Source organism: Leptodactylus fuscus, chromosome 3, assembly GCF_031893055.1.
Source record: "Leptodactylus fuscus isolate aLepFus1 chromosome 3, aLepFus1.hap2, whole genome shotgun sequence".
Taxonomy (NCBI): domain Eukaryota; kingdom Metazoa; phylum Chordata; class Amphibia; order Anura; family Leptodactylidae; genus Leptodactylus; species Leptodactylus fuscus.
Window position 1 is genome coordinate 134,371,957 of NC_134267.1, and position 13,355 is coordinate 134,385,311.

At 45.0% G+C, this 13,355-nt stretch overlaps 1 pseudogene; it reads right to left on the reverse strand.

Annotated features, from left to right (window-relative positions):
* Positions 1-12,793: 12,793 nt before the first annotated feature.
* On the reverse strand, positions 12,794-12,958 carry LOC142198718 (U2 spliceosomal RNA; annotated as a pseudogene).
* Positions 12,959-13,355: the final 397 nt, after the last annotated feature.

A 13,355-nucleotide genomic window follows, 5' to 3' on the forward strand; every position in this document is an offset into this window, starting at 1 on the left:
CCCTATTTAGTCTTGGCTCACAGTCACACTGGTGCCGATTATTGCCTCTTGTTTGCTGGTTCTTTTGCTGTTTAATTACTTGTATTCTAAATCTTGACCTCTGGCTTCCCTACTGACAATTCTTTTGGACTCTGATTTGGCACTGCATCGCTCTCTTGTTACCGAACCCTGGCTAGCTGACCTCCCTTTGTTGTTGTTCGTCTTGTCTGCGTTTTGTGTTTCACGTATTCAGGGAGGGACTGTCTTCGTGGTTGTCGCCTATTACCTAGGATAGGGTCTGGCAATAGGAAGGGAAAGCGGGGGGCTTCAGCTTAGGGCTCACTGTCCCTTGTGCCCTTCCCTCCAGGGTTCACCAGCAGCTTCTGGAGAATTATCGTCTGCTATTCCCTAACAGCATCATTTATATAAGGGGGTCATTGAGGTGCAGTATTTATGTCAGGGAATCAGAGCATAATATAATGGAGCAATTCATTTAATTAAAGTGGCACTTGGGCTTTATTAAGACTAAAACCCCACGTAGCGGGCTGCAGCAAAAAAGCATTTAAGGAAAAACCGTGGTGGCATCTCATCACGGTTTTTCCTGCAACTCTTTTCACAGTGAGCACCCTCTATTGGTTTGCAACACTGAGGCAGCAGCTGACTTCCTAATTACATCATGGAAGACAGATTTGCATATTCTTCCCATGGTCCCTTGCGAAGTGGAGTGCTAAAGGCTTAATAAGTCTCCACACACCTATATGGGGGTCTCTCCACAAGGAGTGACAATATCCCCTTAACCCTGAACTGAGACAGCCATAAAAGACATTCTCTGTACTGATAAGAACATTGCAAACTGATGAATTGTTTATTTGTATGTATCAATAACCAATAGCCTTCTTCCACCCTCCCTCCTAGAATTCTATTCCTGAGTTTCCTTTTGTACATAAATATGCATCCTTTAGAAATTGTTTTTAGATATACCTGAAAAAGAAGCCGAGAGCTGCGAAACATTGTAATCTGCCATGATTATTAGTCAGCCATTAGAAAAGGTATCAACTACTGAAGACTCTTAAGTTTTTTGTTTTTTATATTTCTTACAAACTCAGACAGTAATCTGGTGAAGTGAGGCAGGAACTTTATTACTGAAACGACAGCTCGGTCTGTGTACAGGGCAACTGTGCTGACGAGTGAAGCAGCAAGGAGAAGGCCTGCTCCTCTAATCAGCATTTCCTGCTGAAGAGGGAGGAGAAGAGCTTTCTTGTTCTCTGCTGCATGACACATCCATGCTGCTCACCTCAGAAAAAACACCATATACTATGTAGTGTAGCAGAGCAAAGCGGGGGCCCCGTGTGAATTGGGGCCCTGGGCAATTGACCAGTTTGCCCAGGGCCCCAATTCTTACAGGGGGCCCCCGCTTTGCTCTGCTGCACTACATAGTATATGGTGTCTTTTCTGAGGTGAGCAGTATGGAAGAGTCATGCAGCAGAGAACGAGAAAGCTCTTCTCCTCCCTCTTCATCCCTACCTACGAAGGGCTTTGGTTTGCTGTTGACCATCTGAGTTTCCCCTTCTGTACTAATTTGGGCCTATATGAGCCCTCTAAGGGACACCCCACTACTGAGACCTTCCAAACATGTTGGCCTGGATCTATAGGCGCATTTTCTCCCCACTTCCCTGGCACAAGCATGACAACTATTTTTTCTCATGCAGCACCTAAGGGCTGAAGCAGTGCTGAGCTCACTGACTGTTTCCAAGAAGATGGGAGTTTCCAAGAAACTTGCTGCACAAAAACTTGCTATACCATACCAGGTTATCCACCACAAACATGATTCAGAGAGGTGACGTTCCCTAGTTCTCCTCAGATCCCCCATAGGAAGTTTGAATTTACAGCATCTATTTTTGTATGTGCCTGGATCCATGTCTGTACTATGGTTTTAAATTTTTGAAGTAAAAGTTAAATTTTATACATAATTGGGCATGCTGGAGTGATTTTCTGTTTTTTTGACTATTGTCTACCCCGTGAAACAGTCCGGGGGTTTCTCTGTGCAGCCCATTTGCTCGTTCAACAGATCTAGTGAAAACATATACAGGTCATTCCACAGTGGCAGAGCTGCATATATTCTGCTTTATACATACTCTGTCCTCTAACCCTCTGAAATTCAGAAAGAAATCTCACTCTATAGAGGATCTGGTCAATTTGACTCGTTCTCTTGTGGTTCTTGACTATTTGTGGTGCTTTTCATCTTATCTGGTAGAGAATGAGGCCTTTTCTAGATGTGCTTCTGAAAAATCAGTTCAACACTTAGCTGTTTTGGAATACCGGAAAGGGGTCGCATACTTAATTATGCACTACAGCAGCACCATATGAGCCACAAGCTCTGCCTTGTTTCCTTCTTAACCAACCTATCCGACCTCAATAAGCAATGATAGCAGACTTGTAAACAGACGTACCAACTATAGACAAATAGACCTGAGTTGGCGTGATGCTCTAAGCGGGCCCATATTCTGAAGGCTAGATGTACCACCAAATATATTCAGGACTGGAGTTGTACCCTCCTCTTGTCCCCAGAGAGGATAACACCATCCAGGGAAAATTATTGTAAGGATCCCCAGTCACAGTCATTGCTGTATGACTGGCTGCACCAGGCAAAATTGCACTTTTTAATTGATGAGGATGGCAAGTCAGCAGCAGATAGAAAGCTCTTATACTGCTCCCTTCTGCTCAATCCACTCCTGGTTTTAGCTCTAAAAGCTGCAGCAAAATCTGCAAGAAAAAAAGCTACGTATCCACAACGTGGGGCTTCATCCTTATGCTGACTCCATATACTAGGAACACAACACAGACTATAGCAGAAGTTTTATAACCAGAACAATAAGAAGCAAATCAAGTTAATTAAATCTTTTATTTTGCCGCAGGTCACTACTTACTTTTTCCAAACTTTTGACAACAAAATAAATGTAGGAATAAAACATAGTCCTAGAGACAGCAACTGTGTTAATAAATCTGTTGAAAGCTGCCCAAGTTATTCTGGAGCTAATTATAACCAAGCCAAGTAAATGAAGTGAAAAGAGAATTAATGGAGACCAGCTCCCTCCCATAAACTAATGAGGCATGGATCATACCAATAGCTATTCTCAATGAAAAATTAACCCACACTGCAGGGAAAAAAAACCATTTTCAGTTGTTAACAGATAACCTTTAAGACAGAAGCCCGCAGAGAAAGAAAATGAACATTGTTGCATTAACACATTCCAGCTGTTTAATGCCTTGTGTAGGACAGCAGGCTGCCTGCTTTTCTGTGGAGACATGATTTCCTGGAATTTAATATTACCTTCCTTTATCCTTGTTAGTTTACCATTCTTTCACTCTAAAAATCGGTGACCTAAAGATGCCAGAAAAATCCTTACTGCATTTTGATAGTTAGTTCTCGGTTTGACATTCGTTCGCTCCACATTTGCTGTTCTAGTACTCCATGTCTAAATTGTAACATTAAATCATTCAGTTCACTTTGCAGAAACTCTTGTTATTCTTCTTAGGAAGACAAACATGTGCTATTCCCAGTGATTTCCTTGTGTATTGTGCAAGACAGGCTCTGCCCCAGTATAGAAAGATTGCTTCTGTTCTTTATAGTGCTTGCCTCTATAAAGCTCTTTGTGTTTAATAATTCAAGATGTTCAGTCTCCAAATAAATAAGAATTTTTGTAACCTTATTTATATTGTGCATTGAGCCTGCACTATGATCAATAGATGTCTTCACTGTGGTGGCTCAGACTACTTCTTACAGATAACCCCTTAAGACCTGGTCCCCATTTTGGCCACTGTGGAAAAACCTTCGAAAAAAAAATTGCTGTGCTTTATATTATCTACTAAGTAGATGGGATTCTGGCAAATCCCATCCACACTTTGCAGAAAACAATCTACATCGGAAATGCAGAGATTTAAAAAATGCTTACGTTTATATAAACTACAGCATGTTAATTATTAGAGATGAGCGAACACTAAAATGTTCGAGGTTCGAAATTCGATTCGAACAGCCGCTCACTGTTCGAGTGTTCGAATGGGTTTGAACCCCATTATAGTCTATGGGGAACATAAACTCGTTAAGGGGGAAACCCAAATTCGTGTCTGGAGGGTCACCAAGTCCACTATGACACCCCAGGAAATGATACCAACACCCTGGAATGACACTGGGACAGCAGGGGAAGCATGTCTGGGGGCATAAAAGTCACTTTATTTCATGGAAATCCCTGTCAGTTTGCGATTTTCGCAAGCTAACTTTTCCCCATAGAAATGCATTGGCCAGTGCTGATTGGCCAGAGTACGGAACTCGACCAATCAGCGCTGGCTCTGCTGGAGGAGGCGGAGTCTAAGATCGCTCCACACCAGTCTCCATTCAGGTCCGACCTTAGACTCCGCCTCCTCCGGCAGAGCCAGCGCTGATTGGCCAAAGGCTGGCCAATGCATTCCTATGCGAATGCAGAGACTTAGCAGTGCTGAGTCAGTTTTGCTCAACTACACATCTGATGCACACTCGGCACTGCTACATCAGATGTAGCAATCTGATGTAGCAGAGCCAAGGGTGCACTAGAACCCCTGTGCAAACTCAGTTCACGCTAATAGAATGCATTGGCCAGCGCTGATTGGCCAATGCATTCTATTAGCCCGATGAAGTAGAGCTGAATGTGTTGGCTAAGCACACACATTCAGCACTGCTTCATCACGCCAATACAATGCATTAGCCAGTGCTGATTGGCCAGAGTACGGAATTCGGCCAATCAGCGCTGGCTCTGCTGGAGGAGGCGGAGTCTAAGGTTGGACCTGAATGGAGACTGGTGTGGAGCGATCTTAGACTCCGCCTCCTCCAGCAGAGCCAGCGCTGATTGGCCGAATTCCGTACTCTGGCCAATCAGCGCTGGCCAATGCATTCTATTAGCCCGATGAAGTAGAGCTGAATGTGTGTGCTAAGCACACACATTCAGCACTGCTTCATCACGCCAATACAATGCATTAGCCAGTGCTGATTGGCCAGAGTACGGAATTCGGCCAATCAGCGCTGGCTCTGCTGGAGGAGGCGGAGTCTAAGGTCGGACCTGAATGGAGACTGGTGTGGAGCAATCTTAGACTCCGCCTCCTCCAGCAGAGCCAGCGCTGATTGGCCGAATTCCGTACTCTGGCCAATCAGCGCTGGCCAATGCATTCTATTAGCCCGATGAAGTAGAGCTGAATGTGTGTGCTTAGCACACACATTCAGCTCTACTTCATCGGGCTAATAGAATGCATTGGCCAATCAGCGCTGGCCAATGCATTCTATTAGCTTGATGAAGCAGAGTGTGCACAAGGGTTCAAGCGCACCCTCGGCTCTGATGTAGCAGAGCCGAGGGTGCACAAGGGTTCAAGTGCACCCTCGGCTCTCCTACATCAGAGCCGAGGGTGCGCTTGAACCCTTGTGGAGCCTCGGCTCTGCTACATCAGAGCCGAGGGTGCGCTTGAACCCTTGTACACACTCTGCTTCATCAAGCTAATAGAATGCATTGGCCAGCACTGATTGGCCAGAGTACGGAATTCGGCCAATCAGCGCTGGCCAATGCATCCCTATGGGAAAAAGTTTATCTCACAAAAATCACAATTACACACCCGATAGAGCCCCAAAAAGTTATTTTTAATAACATTCCCCCCTAAATAAAGGTTATCCCTAGCTATCCCTGCCTGTACAGCTATCCCTGTCTCATAGTCACAAAGTTCACATTCTCATATGACCCGGATTTGAAATCCACTATTCGTCTAAAATGGAGGTCACCTGATTTCGGCAGCCAATGACTTTTTCCAATTTTTTTCAATGCCCCCGGTGTCGTAGTTCCTGTCCCACCTCCCCTGCGCTGTTATTGGTGCAAAAAAGGCGCCAGGGAAGGTGGGAGGGGAATCGAATTTTGGCGCACTTTACCACGTGGTGTTCGATTCGAACATGGCGAACACCCTGATATCCGATCGAACATGTGTTCGATTGAACACTGTTCGCTCATCTCTATTAATTATACCTAGGGAAATGCAGGCGTACAAACGGAAAAATGAAGCATAACTTGAAGAGAACACTGACCCTACTGTGAAGCATGAAGGAGGCTCTGTTATGTTCTGTTGCTGCTTTGCTGCATCAGGCACAGGGTGTCTTAAAGGGATCCTATCATTAAAACTCAATTTTTTTCTCAATAACACGTCGGAATAGCCTTAAAAAAGGCTATTCTTCTCCTACCTTTAGTTGTCTTCTCTGCACCGCTTTTTGGTATAAATCCCAGTTTTCGTCAGTATGGAAATGAGTTCTCTCGCAGCAGTGGGGGAGGGCCCCAACTCTCCATCACCACCTCCATCTTCTTCATGCGTCTTCCTCCGGCATGGGCTTCAAACTTCTAGGCCTTGGGCCTAGGGCAAAGCCGACTGCGCATTCCCACCGGCCACAAGAAAACGGACGTTTACACAGTATTCTCTAAGTTATAAATACCCCCAAAATAGCATCATTACAAATGTATCTCATATCCCAAAAAACAAGCCCTCAAATGGCAACATGACCAGAAAAGTAATTAAATATAGCTGCACAATGTAAAGATTTAAAAAAATAAATAAATAAATAAATCGCCAAATCATTAGCACAAAATCGGTCTGCAACAGGAAGGAAATGTATAAGTTGTCCAAGCGTATACCAAGGGTGGTGTACGGGGGATTCAGAAGCTCTGGTTTTCTGTTCAAATCAGGCTTTATTGTAGCACACAAATTTAGACATACAGTCTGTGCTGCTCAGAATATCAAAAGAAACAAAGGAAAATAAAATCCTACGCCTCTCCGGCGGCTAACTAAACATGTTATTCCCTTACTAACCAGGGGGTCAGCCTACCGTTGGCCTCCTAATAAACAGCGATACCAAATAAACAAGGGGTATACATACCCAGCACTTTATCAGCGTCCTCTTTGGCAGACCTTCCTCACACTGGTTGACTGCCCCCGTTTTTCAGTCTCACTCCCCTAAACAGCACACCTGTGCCATTTACAAACCCCATGCTGGTCTATTTTTTAGTCTGGAGTGGACTGCCCTGCAGGACTGGCCTGAACTCCTACTCCAGTCCAGGACCTAGAAGCTAAATGCATGAGCATACTGCAACAATATGGGGGAAATATAGCGGTTCTCCCAGAATATACCTTTTTCCACCTCACACAAGGTACACCCCAAAATTTAGAGGTTACAAGGAAAAAGACAAAAAAAAGTGACCCACCCCCAATTATATGAGCTACTGGGAAAATAAAATTTGGTGTACCCAATACCCTTTGCACAGCTTACACATTCACCTTCACAATCTGCTGTGTATCATATTTGGCAAGCTAATGCATAGCACTCCTTCACATTTGTACCCTGCAGTATGTCCAAAATTAAGTTTATTCCCACAGGTATGGAATTGTTGTACCTGGGTATACTATATTTGGGTATAAACTGCTATTTGGGCACAGAAGGTAAGAAGGGTTATGTGGTTTTTGAACACATATTAAGACAGTTTGGTTTTTAGATGACATGAAACACTTACAGAGCACCTGAAATGCAAATCAAGTGGAATCCCCTGAAACATGATCCAATTTTGGAAACTACACCTCTGAAGACATTTATCCAGGGATACAGTGAGCATTTTTAACCCTCAAGTATTGCTAGAATTTGTTTTCCAGAAAAGCAGTGCAGACCCAAACAGTCAGGGTCAGGGCATTCACACTTACACATGGTGTCCATCCGTCGTACATCTACTGTAGTAGCAGAAGAACAGATTGGAAACAGTTTGCAACCAGTCCATTTAAAAACCCATTCACTTCAATGGGTTTTTTAAGCAATACCCAGGTGTCCGTTTGGAGCCTCTTCACCATGAATCCACTTTTTATGGATGGACACAGAGCCCTGTATGTCCGACCAGGCAAGACATGTGACTCCTCTGTATAAGAGGCAGGGTCACAGGTCCTGTAACAATTCCAGATAGTTAGGCTAGGTAGGAAGAGGCTTCAGCTCGAGATAGGGACAATCAGGGCCTTAGCTAAATATTATAATTGTGCTTTTAGGGGCAATACAGCTAGGTAGGGAGAGGGACCTGAAACTGTGAGGGACAGTTAGCCTATAAATAGTTGCCTTTTGTCAGGGCAGTGACAGTAAACTGTGTGTACACATACCATCATCTAAAGCAGTAACTGCATATTTACCTATACTGTGTTCTAGCGCAGTAACTGCGTGTGTACCCATAGTGTCTCCTAGCGCAGTAACTGTGTGTGTACCCATAGTGTCTCCTAGCACAGTAACTGCGTGTGTACCCATAGAGTCTCCTAGCACAGTAACTGCATGTGTACCCATACCATCTCCTAGCGCAGTAACAATAACTGCATGTGTACCATAATGTCTTCTAGCGCAGTAACAATAACTGTGTTTGTATATGCATACTGTCTTCTAGATCATAACAATAACTGTGTGTACCCATATTGTCTCCTAGCATAGTAACAATGACTGGGTTTTTATCCATATTGTCTCTCAGCGCAGACTTTGACACACATGGTGGATGAGTATCTGTCGACATGTCTCCTGGTTCTGAGCGATGGGTCCTCTCCGTTCAATTTCTGGGTTGGTAAATTAGACACTTGGTCAGAGCTGACCCTCTATGGGTTGAGGTGGTGGCTTGCCCTGTGGCAAGTGTCCTAAAGAAAGTGCATTCAGCACCACAGGGGGTGTCATCACCGACAAGAGGACCTACCTATCCACAGCCAACATGGACATACTTGTGTTTAGAGATGAGCGAACAGTGTTCTATCGAACACATGTTCGATCGGATATCAGGGTGTTCGCCATGTTCGAATCGAATCGAACACCACGTGGTAAAGTGCGCCAAAATTCGATTCCCCTCCCACCTTCCCTGGTGCCTTTTTTGCACCAATAACAGCGCAGGGGAGGTGGGACAGGAACTACGACACCGGGGGCATTGAAAAAAATTGGAAAAAGTCATTGGCTGCCGAAATCAGGTGACCTCCATTTTAGACGAATAGTGGATTTCAAATCCGGGTCATATGAGAATGTGAACTTTGTGACTATGAGACAGGGATAGCTGTACAGGCAGGGATAGCTAGGGATAACCTTTATTTAGGGGGGAATGTTATTAAAAATAACTTTTTGGGGCTCTATCGGGTGTGTAATTGTGATTTTTGTGAGATAAACTTTTTCCCATAGGGATGCATTGGCCAGCGCTGATTGGCCGAATTCCGTACTCTGGCCAATCAGTGCTGGCCAATGCATTCTATTAGCTTGATGAAGCAGAGTGTGCACAAGGGTTCAAGCGCACCCTCGGCTCTGATGTAGGAGAGCCGAGGGTGCACTTGAACCCTTGTGCACCCTCAGCTCTGCTACATCAGAGCCGAGGGTGCGCTTGAACCCTTGTGCACACTCTGCTTCATCAAGCTAATAGAATGCATTGGCCAGCGCTGATTGGCCAATGTATTCTATTAGCCTGATGAAGTAGAGCTGAATGTGTGTGCTAAGCACACACATTCAGCTCTACTTCATCGGGCTAATAGAATGCATTGGCCAGCGCTGATTGGCCAGAGTACGGAACTCGACCAATCAGCGCTGGCTCTGCTGGAGGAGGCGGAGTCTAAGATCGCTCCACACCAGTCTCCATTCAGGTCCGACCTTAGACTCCGCCTCCTCCGGCAGAGCCAGCGCTGATTGGCCGAAGGCTGGCCAATGCATTCCTATGCGAATGCAGACTTAGCAGTGCTGAGTCAGTTTTGCTCAACTACACATCTGATGCACACTCGGCACTGCTACATCAGATGTAGCAATCTGATGTAGCAGAGCCGAGGGTGCACTAGAACCCCTGTGCAAACTCAGTTCACGCTAATAGAATGCATTGGCCAGCGCTGATTGGCCAATGCATTCTATTAGCCCGATGAAGTAGAGCTGAATGTGTGTGCTAAGCACACACATTCAGCACTGCTTCATCACGCCAATACAATGCATTAGCCAGTGCTGATTGGCCAGAGTACGGAATTCGGCCAATCAGCGCTGGCTCTGCTGGAGGAGGCGGAGTCTAAGGTCGGACCTGAATGGAGACTGGTGTGGAGCGATCTTAGACTCCGCCTCCTCCAGCAGAGCCAGCGCTGATTGGTCGAGTTCCGTACTCTGGCCAATCAGCGCTGGCCAATGCATTCTATTAGCCCGATGAAGTAGAGCTGAATGTGTGTGCTTAGCACACACATTCAGCTCTACTTCATCAGGCTAATAGAATACATTGGCCAATCAGCGCTGGCCAATGCATTCTATTAGCTTGATGAAGCAGAGTGTGCACAAGGGTTCAAGCGCACCCTCGGCTCTGATGTAGCAGAGCTGAGGGTGCACAAGGGTTCAAGTGCACCCTCGGCTCTCCTACATCAGAGCCGAGGGTGCGCTTGAACCCTTGTGCAGCCTCAGCTCTGCTACATCAGAGCCGAGGGTGCGCTTGAACCCTTGTGCACACTCTGCTTCATCAAGCTAATAGAATGCATTGGCCAGCACTGATTGGCCAGAGTACGGAATTCGGCCAATCAGCGCTGGCCAATGCATTCTATTAGCCCGATGAAGTAGAGCTGAATGTGTGTGCTAAGCACACACATTCAGCACTGCTTCATCACGCCAATACAATGCATTAGCCAGTGCTGATTGGCCAGAGTACGGAATTCGGCCAATCAGCGCTGGCTCTGCTGGAGGAGGCGGAGTCTAAGATCGCTCCACACCGGTCTCCATTCAGGTCCGACGTTAGACTCCGCCTCCTCCAGCAGAGCCAGCGCTGATTGGCCGAATTCCGTACTCTGGCCAATCAGCACTGGCTAATGCATTGTATTGGCGTGATGAAGCAGTGCTGAATGTGTGTGCTTAGCACACACATTCAGCTCTACTTCATCGGGCTAATAGAATGCATTGGCCAGCGCTGATTGGCCGAATTCCGTACTCTGGCCAATCAGCACTGGCTAATGCATTGTATTGGCGTGATGAAGCAGTGCTGAATGTGTGTGCTTAGCACACACATTCAGCTCTACTTCATCGGGCTAATAGAATGCATTGGCCAGCGCTGATTGGCCGAATTCCGTACTCTGGCCAATCAGCACTGGCTAATGCATTGTATTGGCGTGATGAAGCAGTGCTGAATGTGTGTGCTTAGCACACACATTCAGCTCTACTTCATCGGGCTAATAGAATGCATTGGCCAATCAGCGCTGGCCAATGCATTCTATTAGCGTGAACTGAGTTTGCACAGGGGTTCTAGTGCACCCTCGGCTCTGCTACATCAGATTGCTACATCTGATGTAGCAGTGCCGAGTGTGCATCAGATGTGTAGTTGAGCAAAACTGACTCAGCACTGCTAAGTCTGCATTCGCATAGGAATGCATTGGCCAGCCTTCGGCCAATCAGCGCTGGCTCTGCCGGAGGAGGCGGAGTCTAAGGTCGGACCTGAATGGAGACTGGTGTGGAGCTATCTTAGACTCCGCCTCCTCCAGCAGAGCCAGCGCTGATTGGTCGAGTTCCGTACTCTGGCCAATCAGCACTGGCCAATGCATTTCTATGGGGAAAAGTTAGCTTGCGAAAATCGCAAACTGACCGGGATTTCCATGAAATAAAGTGACTTTTATGCCCCCAGACATGCTTCCCCTGCTGTCCCAGTGTCATTCCAGGGTGTTGGTATCATTTCCTGGGGTGTCATAGTGGACTTGGTGACCCTCCAGACACGAATTTGGGTTTCCCCCTTAACGAGTTTATGTTCCCCATAGACTATAATTGGGTTCGAAATCCATTCGAACACTCGAACAGTGAGCGGCTGTTCGAATCGAATTTCGAACCTCGAACATTTTAGTGTTCGCTCATCTCTACTTGTGTTCATTAAGATGAACCAGGCACAGATCCCACAGGACTTGACTGTGCCAGAGTCTGAGTGAGTGGTTAAAGTGCTGGCTACCTCCTCCTCTGCCTCTTCCACATACATCTCCACCAAAGACTCCTCCCCTTCCCCCTGGACCTCTACCACCAGTTTAGAAATTATTTTATTTATTAAAAAAAATATATATTTTATTAATTTTTTGCAGGGCACTTGCCAGCCCTCTACCCTTTACTATCCCCCATTTTACAGCCATTTTTGGGTAATCAAGGTAGGATCCCCATTGATATCGATGGGATTCGGGTTCGGGTACCCAAACCAAACTTTTGGTCAATGTTTGGCCAAACTTGTTGAACCTGAACTTTGTCAGGCTTGCTCAATTGTAGTTATGGGTTCTAGGTTTTGTTAAGAACAAGCTGATCCAAGGTTTATACTAATTGCCAGATTGGAATTGGGAAGGATTTTTTTTCCCTCTGACATGGGGTAATTGGTATAAGCCTCATGGGGGTTTATTTTTGCCTTCCTCTGGATCAACTCTGTATGGTTATAGGTTGGACTTGATGGACCTATGTCTTCATTCAACCTCATCTACTATGTAACTATATTCAAATACTGTATCTAAACTTAAAGGAGCAGATATACGTAAATGTAATAGATGGTATCTCTTCTCAGCGCTATGTCACACAGTGCTTTAAACAAGTAGCACACATTTAACATCACTATAAATGGGAGAAATCATTTTAGGGGTAAAAACTATTAGAAAAAAAACAACCTGAAAGCAAATAAATAAAACAACCTGAATGAAATCTGCTGTAAGCGTACCTTAGTGGGCCTTGTTTTTAATGGTGAGCTGATGGTTCTGAGCTGGTTTTAAATCTTTTTTTTTTTTTTTTTTTTTTTTAGGTAAGGGGTGCACCGATCCTGGAGATACTGCAATACCAGGTCAATGTGTGGAGTGGACAGAGCAAGCTCTATTTCCATGTCCCTGTTCCAAAAATCCATTTAATATATGGTCCACAGATAGGGGACGTATACTACACTTAATCTTAGCCAAAAGGCCGAGAAATGATGAGCTGGTTTTAAATCTAACACTTATTAGTTCTAGGACAATATTCATATTTTCTTTATATTACTGAAGATAAAATATGTTCACTTATTCAAGCACTTCATTTATATAGATACATAATGATCTTGGCAACACGCACTAAAATTAGGAACTTGTCCATGATAGAAGCAGCATGACTCATTGCTGCCTGGCATCAATGATTTCCCTCATTTTTCATTTTTTTCCCCTAATTAGTTGCAATTGGCATAAAAATACACAGTCTGTTTTCCGTTATTAAAAAAATCAGGTATATGAAAATAATGAATGCATACAAGCAATAGAATAAACATTTAAAACAGATGCATAGATAAATAATCTCCTATTGTTCTTGGATACACAAAATCTGGAGAGTTCTATAAAAA